Source organism: Mastomys coucha, unplaced genomic scaffold, assembly GCF_008632895.1.
Source record: "Mastomys coucha isolate ucsf_1 unplaced genomic scaffold, UCSF_Mcou_1 pScaffold8, whole genome shotgun sequence".
Taxonomy (NCBI): domain Eukaryota; kingdom Metazoa; phylum Chordata; class Mammalia; order Rodentia; family Muridae; genus Mastomys; species Mastomys coucha.
This window is the reverse complement of record NW_022196914.1, coordinates 44,996,070-45,005,400: the sequence shown is the minus strand read 5'-3', so window position 1 is coordinate 45,005,400 and position 9,331 is coordinate 44,996,070. Positions and strand designations below refer to the sequence as shown.

Here is a 9,331-nt window from a genome sequence, read left to right as displayed (position 1 = left end):
TTTGGAGAACCTGGGAAAGGAGATATTGTAAATAAAGAAAACACCTAATTTAAAAAAAGAAAAGAAATCATGGTTTTCCTTTTGAAAAAGCCTAAACAGAAAGGAATAATAGTGTTAGTGACAGAATAAATCCATTTACACAGACAATGCCACAAGCCTCAAGAACACAAACCATTTATAATTAATCACTTATAATCATCATAAATACTGTTGAAGTCTTCTGGCAAGATAAAAACATTTAAAGATAATGAGCTAATGAAGTTTTGGCTTGGGTGAAAACCATCTTCCAGCATTACTTCCCTTCAGTGACAGGAAGCAGTAGGAGGCGCACTGCTTTCCCAAGCAGATCAGGGCAGCAGAGCTGATAGCAGCAATCAGTAACTAACGATAGGACAGCAACAGGTGAGCACAGCATGGTGTCAAGGACGGACAGGTAATCTGAATAACTGAGATTATTATTTTTTAAAAGGTCCTATTTATAGCAGAGATAAAAATGTGAAGTTTACTTTAAAAAGTAAGCACAGGGTTGTAACTCAGTGTCAAACACTTCCCTCAGCATTGGCAGAATGAAGTAAAACGAAAACCTGATTGTGCTAAGTATTCATGGTAGGCATTAATCGCTGGCAATCTACAATAAAACATGCATAAAACATAAGAAGGCAACATGTTAAAAGTTGCACTGAACAAAGGTTTCTTTTTCCCCTTTCAGTGCCTATTAATACAGAATAGCCACACTTCCTCACAACCCAAACCTCTCTATTCCCAAGATTGTGCTGCAAAGATACTATCACTATCAAGCCATGACATGTACTGGAGGATAACTATGAACGTGACCCAACATAAAATTGTAAATTTACTTACAATATTTTTTAATGTGATGTCTCTTTTAACTCAACTGTATGTTGTTGAGCGTGACCTTGAGACAACAAATACTTTATCAAAATATTCCATTTTTCCTCTAAAAAAAAATCTGTGCTAATTAAACAGTTAGTGGTCATAAAGAAGTAACATGGAGAGATGGTCTTTGTGTCCACTGATCACATGGAAGGGAAGGCAAGCTTCTCTAAGAGATTATAGGGTTTTTTAGCCCATTTGGAAGCAAAGCTTCAGATGTAAGCAAGTCATCATAAGAGCAAAGAGGAGGAGTGGGCCAACTGCTAGAGCCCTGGGAAGAAGAAATGGGTAAGTGTGACACATGCTTGAAACAAGTATGATCTAGAACACTTACAGTAATTAAGGAATTCCAGTTCTGCAATCCCTCCCCATTCATCAGCAGTACATCAAGTCTGTGCCCACACCTAAATGATTAATACTCTGGTATGAAGGAATGTTTTAACTGGATATGGTTAAAGCAGAAGAAGTACTAAGGAATTTACACTGTAACTGCACAAGTTACTCTAACTTTGTGCCTCCATCTATACAATTGAAGTTAAAACAAAACAAAACCCCAGAACCTAACTATTTCATAAATATTTAAACTGCTAAAAATACACTTAGGTATTATAGTTACTGATGAAAAGCATAATTGAATTTAAGTCTTAACTTTTAAAAATTTTCTTATTTCTACTCTTGCTGCTGTGTTAACCTTGAGAAAAGCAACCCAGGACAGACCGCTTATTTGGCTTACAGTTCTAGGTTACAGTCGGGTCAGGAGGTTGAAGCAGCCAGTCACACTACATCCCTAGTCATGACCAGTGAGCAGCCAGGGATCAGCTTGCTTTCTTGTCTCATACAGTAGCATTTCCTTCCTATGGAGCAATTCACCGACAGAGAGGGTGAGCCTTCCTACCTCAATTAATTTTTTTAGGAAACATCAAAACTGTTCCTTTTTACCTTAAATCTTACACTTTACGTCAAAAATACAAAAGATATTCCTATAATTTAATATCAAATTATTACTTCTGTCTTAGTTAAGTGTTATGGAAGTACAACTGGGACTTTTGGTGGCAGGGGTATATTTTCTCAGAACTGGTATAAGGCAGAGCACTAACATGATACACTGTGGATCCAAAAGTGGATATACAGCAAAGCTGCAGAATATAATCTAATATACAAAAATCAATGTCCTCATTCCATTATTAGAACAAGACCCTGCCTTTAAAAATGATCATTTTAGCTGAAGATTTGTTACAGATGTAGAGCACTTGCCTGGTAAGAAAAGTCCTGGCCTTATTCTTCAGGTTCAAACAAAACAACAGCATTTTTATATCAGCATCCAAAAAAAAGTGAAATACTTAAATAATGGTATAAGAAGATATAGCTAGGCATGGTGACACACATCAATGCCAGCATGTGAGAGAAAGCAAGAACAGAATAAAGGATAAGATTAAGGGGGGAAAGGAACAATTTCAATGTTTCCTAAGAAAATGTATTTTGTTTTATTTTATTTGTTTTTGTTTTTTTTCGAGACAGGGTTTCTCTGTGTAGCCCTGGCTGTCCTGGAACTCACTCTGTAGACCAGGCTGGCCTTGAACTCAGAAATCCGACTGTCTCTGCCTCCCAAGTGCTGGGATTAAAGGCATGTGCCACCACTGCCTGGCAAGAAAATGTATTTTAATTGAGGTAGGAACGCCCTCTCTGTAGGTGATCCGTTTTACAAGAAGGAGGTTGCCTACTGTACGAGATAAGAATGTAAATTGTCTTCAAACTGGACATCAACCTGGCCTCCATAAAAAGTGCCAAGTCAACCAAGACTACATTGTGGGACCCTCCCTGGCTTAAAAATAGAAAGAGAAAACATATAAGCAAGATCTGATGAGGAAAACGGAAAGACTTTGATAATCAAAAGCAAAGGCCAAAATAAACAGGAGACACATCATGTTCATGTTCACAGAAAGCAAGACTTAATACTGTCATGACATGGATCCTTTTCAGCATGATATATACCAACTTAAAACCAATTGAAAACATGGAAGAAAGGCTGGATTGGAGGCTTTATGTTTAAGAGCATGTACTATTCTTACCAAAATTTGGTTCCTATCATCCACTTCAGACAGACCACAACTGCCTATAAGTTTAGTTATGAGGGAATCTAATGCCAACTTCTTTGGGCACCTGCACTCAAGTGCACATACTCACAGAGACACATAGTTATAAATAATAAATCTTTAAAATCATAGAAAATTATTATTAAATATTAAATAATTATTAAAGAATGATCCCAAAATTTATAGACAGGTTAAAAGAGCTAGGATAGAAAACAAAATATTGAAAGAAAACAAAGTTGGAAAACTGACATGAAAAGATGAAGACTTATTATAAAGCTACAGTAATCAAAGGAGTGTAGTATGGCAAAAAGACAAATCAATCACTACAATACAATAGAGAAGCAGATATTGGCTCACAAAATATAGTTAATTAAACTTTGACAGACAATATCAAAAAAAACAAGGGAGAAAAGTCAGTCTTATCAAACAAAATGACATTGGAACAACTGAATAGTAACAATGAAAAATGAACACTCTTACAAAATTTTATTTAAAACTGATCATAGCTTTAAACATAAAACACAAAACTTAAAAGAGCCCCTATAAGATAACATAAGAGACAATTTGGTTGACCTTAGGTATGGCACTGGCTATCAAAAAGGCAAAGCCCATTCATTAGAAAATTAGTTGAGGGGGCTGGAAAGATGGCTCAGTATTTAAGAGCACTGGCTGTTCCACAAGAGGACCAAGGTTTGACTTCCAGCAGCCATACACAGAAGTCTACAACTGTCTGTAATTCCAGTACTAGGAGTCAGAGGTCCTCTTCTGACATTCACAGGCACCAGACACACATGTGGTATACAGACATTCATGAAGGCAAACCACCCATAAACATAAATTAAAAAAACACCAACAATTGTTTTTTAATTAAGTCAATCTGAGCATGGTGGTCTGCAGGCCCAGGTCTGCTTTTCCCTCAGGATATCCAGACACACTGAGCACCAGGCTGGACTAGAAGGAATGAAGCTTAGCCAGGCAAGGTGGTCAGATAGGATCTCAGCTTGTGTGTGTCCAGGAGAAACAGCCTTCTCTGGAAATGGTTTTGAGTGAAACAGCTCTCTTTATTGGGGATGAGGTGGACAAGGGCTTTATAAACCTTGGAGAGTAGGTAGGGGTTTGGAGGTGAGTACATATTATTGTCTGGGGCCCGAGGTGCTGGGAATGCCTCATTTGAATAAAGAGGAATTTCAGGTGCTTGCTGGACATGTTTTTATAAGGAAAGAGGAAGGTTAACTAGAAATCTGGCCACCATGCTGTGATCACCTCAAAGGTAGCAGAGGTAGGGGTCTTAAGGTTCACATGTGCTGAGACATGCAGGCCCAGAGCAAGGTGGAAGCAGTCCTTCTCCTGCCAGTCTCAGGTCTAGACTTTCAGGATTTGGACACATCTAGACTTCATTCACTCTTGCTCCAGACCAGCTCCCTGTTGCATAGCTTTCCAGGCCCTCCCCCCACGGTCCACCTGGCTGGTAAATAATTCCCTTAGAGATGGAAACATTGCTTCCAAAAAGGAAAGCTTTTTTAAATAGGAAGGTAAACAACTTAAAATAGCTTCAGTAAGACCCTGAAACTAATCAGATTCCCTAGTGCCTTTCCTGCCAGAGTAGGCAATAAAAGCTGAGTGTTACCCTCAGAAAGAAGGAAGCCAGGCTGTGAAGACACTCAGACCAGCCAAGCGACAAAGAAAGCCTGAAAGCACAAAAGCTGCCTGGAAGAAGCAGAAGGCAGTCAAGCTGCCTGGGAGAGGCTTCAACCAGTGGCACCTGGAAAGAACACTCTCTAGCCTGTTGAGCCACCGTTAGCCTGTCCAGTGTGCTCATGGTTCCCAGCTTTGTGAACTGTCACCTGTGCTAGGTGTGTGTTGGGTGGAGTGAGGTAAGGGGGGGGCTCAGTGATATAAATGTCTGAGTTATTTTTGCTGCTGTAAGTAACCCCTTACCCATATTCTTTTAAGTTACCCTACAGAACACATCGAGTTGGACTTTGGTGGTATCTTACTTAGGTCTGTCATAGGCTTCCTATCTGGATGAGAAGACATGCGTGCTGCATCTCCCTAGGACAAGTTTTGTCACACAGCACACCCACTGCAATCCAAATACCAGTGACTGGTAAGTATAGGTTCTGGCTCTGTCTTAGAATAGATAAAGAGGAGTATAGGAAACACAGTAGGAAAGGAAGAAGAAAATTATCAGGACACAAAGACATGAGGGGGGACCTTAAATATTACAAAGTAGAAGAAGCCAATCCGCAAGGGTTATAATATTGCATGGTTTCAGTTATATAACATTCTGGAAAGCCTTGATTATAGTGAAGATGATCAGTGGTTGCCAGAGGAAGGGAAAGAAAAGAATGATTTCAGGGGAGTTAAAATACTTATACCATAATGGTAGGTGTACATAAAAAATCTACTCATCCAAACCCACAAAAATATGATCAAAATACACTATAAAATTCTCAATGAGTGAAAATATATTATTTTTAAAAAATGAAGAGACATATCACTCTGGTAAAAGTTACAGATAATGGAGAGACATATAGAACAACAGAAACTTGTGAACACAATCTAAAGCTAATCTAAAACTCCTCTTTAAAAAAATACCTTTAGGGGCTGGAGAGAGGGCTCAGCAGTTATGAGCAGTGGCTATTTTTCATAGGAACCAGGTTCATTCCCAGCACCTACACGGCTACTAATAACATCTGTAACTCCAGTTCCAGGAAGTCTGACCCCCCCCCCATGTCCTTGTCAGGCACTGCATACACATACATGCAGGCAAAATACCAATACACATAAAATTAACTGGTTAAGAAAAACTTTAAGGGGCTGTAGAGATGGTTCAGTAGTTAAAAGCACTTGCTGCTCTCACAGTTCTGAGACTGGTTCAGAACATTTACATAGTGACTTACAACTGTCTGTTACTGCAGTTCCAGAGGATCAACACCCTCTTTTGGCCTCTGTACCAGATCTACAAGTGATACATGTGTATACATACATACATGTGTATATGTGTATTATATATACATATATATATATATTATATACATACACACACAGCCTTCACTTTTTTTCAGTATGTGATATAAAACTATAATCTATGAAATAAATATCATCTACATGTTTAAAAATAAGTATTTATTATCATCCTGTTCACTGAAAACCTATAATAATTTTACTGGAAGTCTTATACAGCTAACCACAATATAAGCTTTATGACTATTTTTCAGTGAATTACAATGGTTTAAAATGCAGTTGCTGATTTTGTATGCATATGTACCAGTCAGATTATTTACGTGCCCCTCTCGATACAGCTTACGACCACCACCATCATTTTCTACCCCCTCTGCCCTGCTTCGCTTACCATGGCTAGCAGCCTGTCTGATTCATTACAGGAATACTAGTCAGCCTCTCCTAATTGAAAAAAGTCCCAAAAGCACAGATGTTTGTTTTATAAGCAGTTATATCCTTGGCCTATCAATGTTGAAAAACAGCGAATGAGTGAAGAAGTAGCCTCTGAAATAATAGGGCTTTTTAGATAGTTGTCTGGTAAAACAAAGGGTATAGTCATTTCAGCCAAACCAACAGAATATTCACCTCACAAGCACGTTTGTTTGTTCGTTTGTTTCACATAATTCCAGAGCAGACAGGATGGTAAACTATGGCTTGTCCTCTCTGAGGTTTAACTTCCAATGAATTAGGAGGGTAGAAACTTCATTTAATTCATGTTTCAGGGTACTGCCATTGGGATGTGATAAAATTCAACAAGATCATCATAGTGGACTTCCTACAGTTAAATAGAAAAAAGAAAGGACACATGCTCTCACACAAACACCCACCTTTTGCCATTTGCTGAAACATTTCACTGTTAGCAAAGCCATCAATTAGATGAAATCCCTCTAACTTGAAACAAAACTATGAATAAAATCCATACTATGTCATTAGCAATGAAAATAGTCTCGAACAAGCAAAAAAGCAGAAGGCAGTTTACAAATGTTTGTTTCTGCAAAGGTGCTCAGACATGAGCTAACTAACCAAAAACCAACTGGAGAAAAATAAGGCTCTAACATAGATTGACTAGGCCTCTTGAAAGAAAAAGAGCAAAGAATCTCAGGAAAGGGAAATCAGAAAACTCCAGAAGAAACTCAGATGTCTGCTACTACACATGCAATATTAAAACCTCCTTACAAAGTTCAAAATGATTGATTTTCATTCAAATGCAAAAGAACTTCTAATAAATATATACCCGGTTCTTAGTCTCTTAATCTTCCATTTTCCTCTAAGAATGGTTTGAAGGCCACTTGTTTGAGACTTAACTACAGAATTCATTAAAAATAAAATTCTGTTTTCTTAATATATTAATATGAAAATTAATATTACCAACATATCCTAATTGATTAAAATCCAATAATATGAGGAATTAGAAATTTGTTGATTGTCATCCAATGGTCTAATTTGGTAGTTGGAGAAATAGGTCCAACATTGTGCAATCTATATACACTGTCAGCTTGTATGTTTGTGACAGTGTCTGGCTGTGTACAACATAAGGGTCTTGAAATCTTGCTTCTCCTATCTCAGCCTCTCTATTAGTAGTATTGTTTATTTCATGTCTTTACACTATACTATGGTTTTCAGAACAGCTTATATATTTCAAAAGTATTTATATACCTAAATGAACCATAGACGATTAACTAGGGAGGTGGCTTGTAAGAGAACAACAAAGTGAGACTGAATGCTTTGCTTGATGTTTGTAACTCTTGTATCAAGTTTGAAGAGGACTTTTTAAGTTACTCTTTCTCTGAGATGAATGCTTTTCCAAATTATCACAGCTTATGAACCAAATTCTTACCCTCACTTAATGTCTGTGCCACCCTCCAAGCAGAACCATTGTTCATTGAAACAGTTGGTGAATGACTTTATGGATAGACCATCTCAATACCTACACCGTTTCTTAAATGAATGTAACCTGTTCTCTGTGGGCTGAGAATAAAGTCACTCATTCAAAAATAAAATAAAATAAAATAAAATAAAATAAGGGGCTGGAGAGATGGCTCAGTGGTTAAGAGAACTGACTGCTCTTCCAGAGGTCCTGAGTTCAATTCCCAGCAACCACATGGTGGCTTACAACCATCTGTAATGAGATCCAATGCCCTCTTCTGGTATGCATGAAGAGAATGACAGTGCACTCACATAAACAAATAAATAAATTAAGTTAAATTAAATTAAATTCTGAGTTGGGAATGATAGCTCATACAATAATCCCAGCATGTGGGAGGCTGAAGCAGGAAAGCAGGGAGTTCAAGGCTAGCCTGAGCTACTGAGTTAAGAACCTGTTTCCAAAAACAAGCAAGAAAAGATTCTAAAATTTTACTACTCAAAATGGGGTCCAAATACACATTTTTTAGTTTAACCAAGAATCATAGATTTTTTTTTTTTTTTCCTGAATAGCACAGAATTCACTGCATACCAGGCTGGCCTCAGACTCACAGATCCCATGCTGGGATTTAAGGCATGCACCACCATGCCCAGGCATTCTTAAGGAAACGCAAGTATCCCAATACTCTTCCCAAGCTCACTATATGTCAGTTATTCCAGGACTCCCCCAGATTACAATTAATTCACTGTTCTGTACTCTCTACATGTACTGTGTATGTTTCTCTCATATCACATAGCACATTATCTCTTCCCAGCACTGATCCTCACCAACTCTGCTATAGCAAAGCTTTCTGTCTCCCCACAATTAACAGCAACAAATTATTAAACTGCTACACTGACTAAACAAGCCACCAGGGGCCTGTAACTCAAAATGCTGCTCTAATTGTGCTATGTACGGTTCTCTCATAAATCAATATCAATGCAAGATCTCCATCACAACAGAAAGTAGAACAGAATCAGTATACTTGCAGTACATTTTCTACCAAGTATTTTCACAAACTGAAAGCAAATAATTTAGAGAATTCAGTATTTTTAGTCTACATCACAAGCCTATTGTTGTTTGCTCACAATACAAGAACCTGAAATACACAGTACATCTCTGAAGTTTGGGGCTACATACCAGATCAGAGAATTAAAGGGTAAAATAAATTTATAACCAATTAAACATCACTAAATCCAAAATATCTGCTGGGGAGTAGCATTTACAAGACAGTAGTGAAATACCTGGCCTAATATAAAGACAAAGATTCTCAGACTGCCCAAATGATGTGTGTGTGTGTGTGTGTGTGTGTGTGTGTGTATGAATATATATGAATGATTTTTTTTAAAAAAAGAAACTAATGGCTGGGCAGTGGTGACGCACGCCTTTAATCCCAGCACTTGGAAGACAGAAGCAGGCAGATTTCTGAGTTCGAGGC

At 37.8% G+C, this 9,331-nt stretch overlaps 1 protein-coding gene across 6 annotated transcripts in view; it reads right to left on the bottom strand.

Moving 5' to 3' along the window:
* Tmem161b (transmembrane protein 161B) overlaps positions 1-9,331 on the bottom strand; it is a 78,698-nt gene that overhangs the window by 66,812 nt on the left and 2,555 nt on the right. Inside the window, exon 1 of one of the 6 annotated variants that reach the window (XM_031360700.1) lies at positions 6,576-7,337. The exons of the other annotated variants lie outside the window; for them this stretch is intronic. The gene's annotated coding sequence lies outside the window, so the exon portion shown is untranslated. Of the gene's footprint in view, positions 1-6,575; positions 7,338-9,331 lie in introns of those variants that run through there. 6 annotated transcript variants of the gene reach the window in all.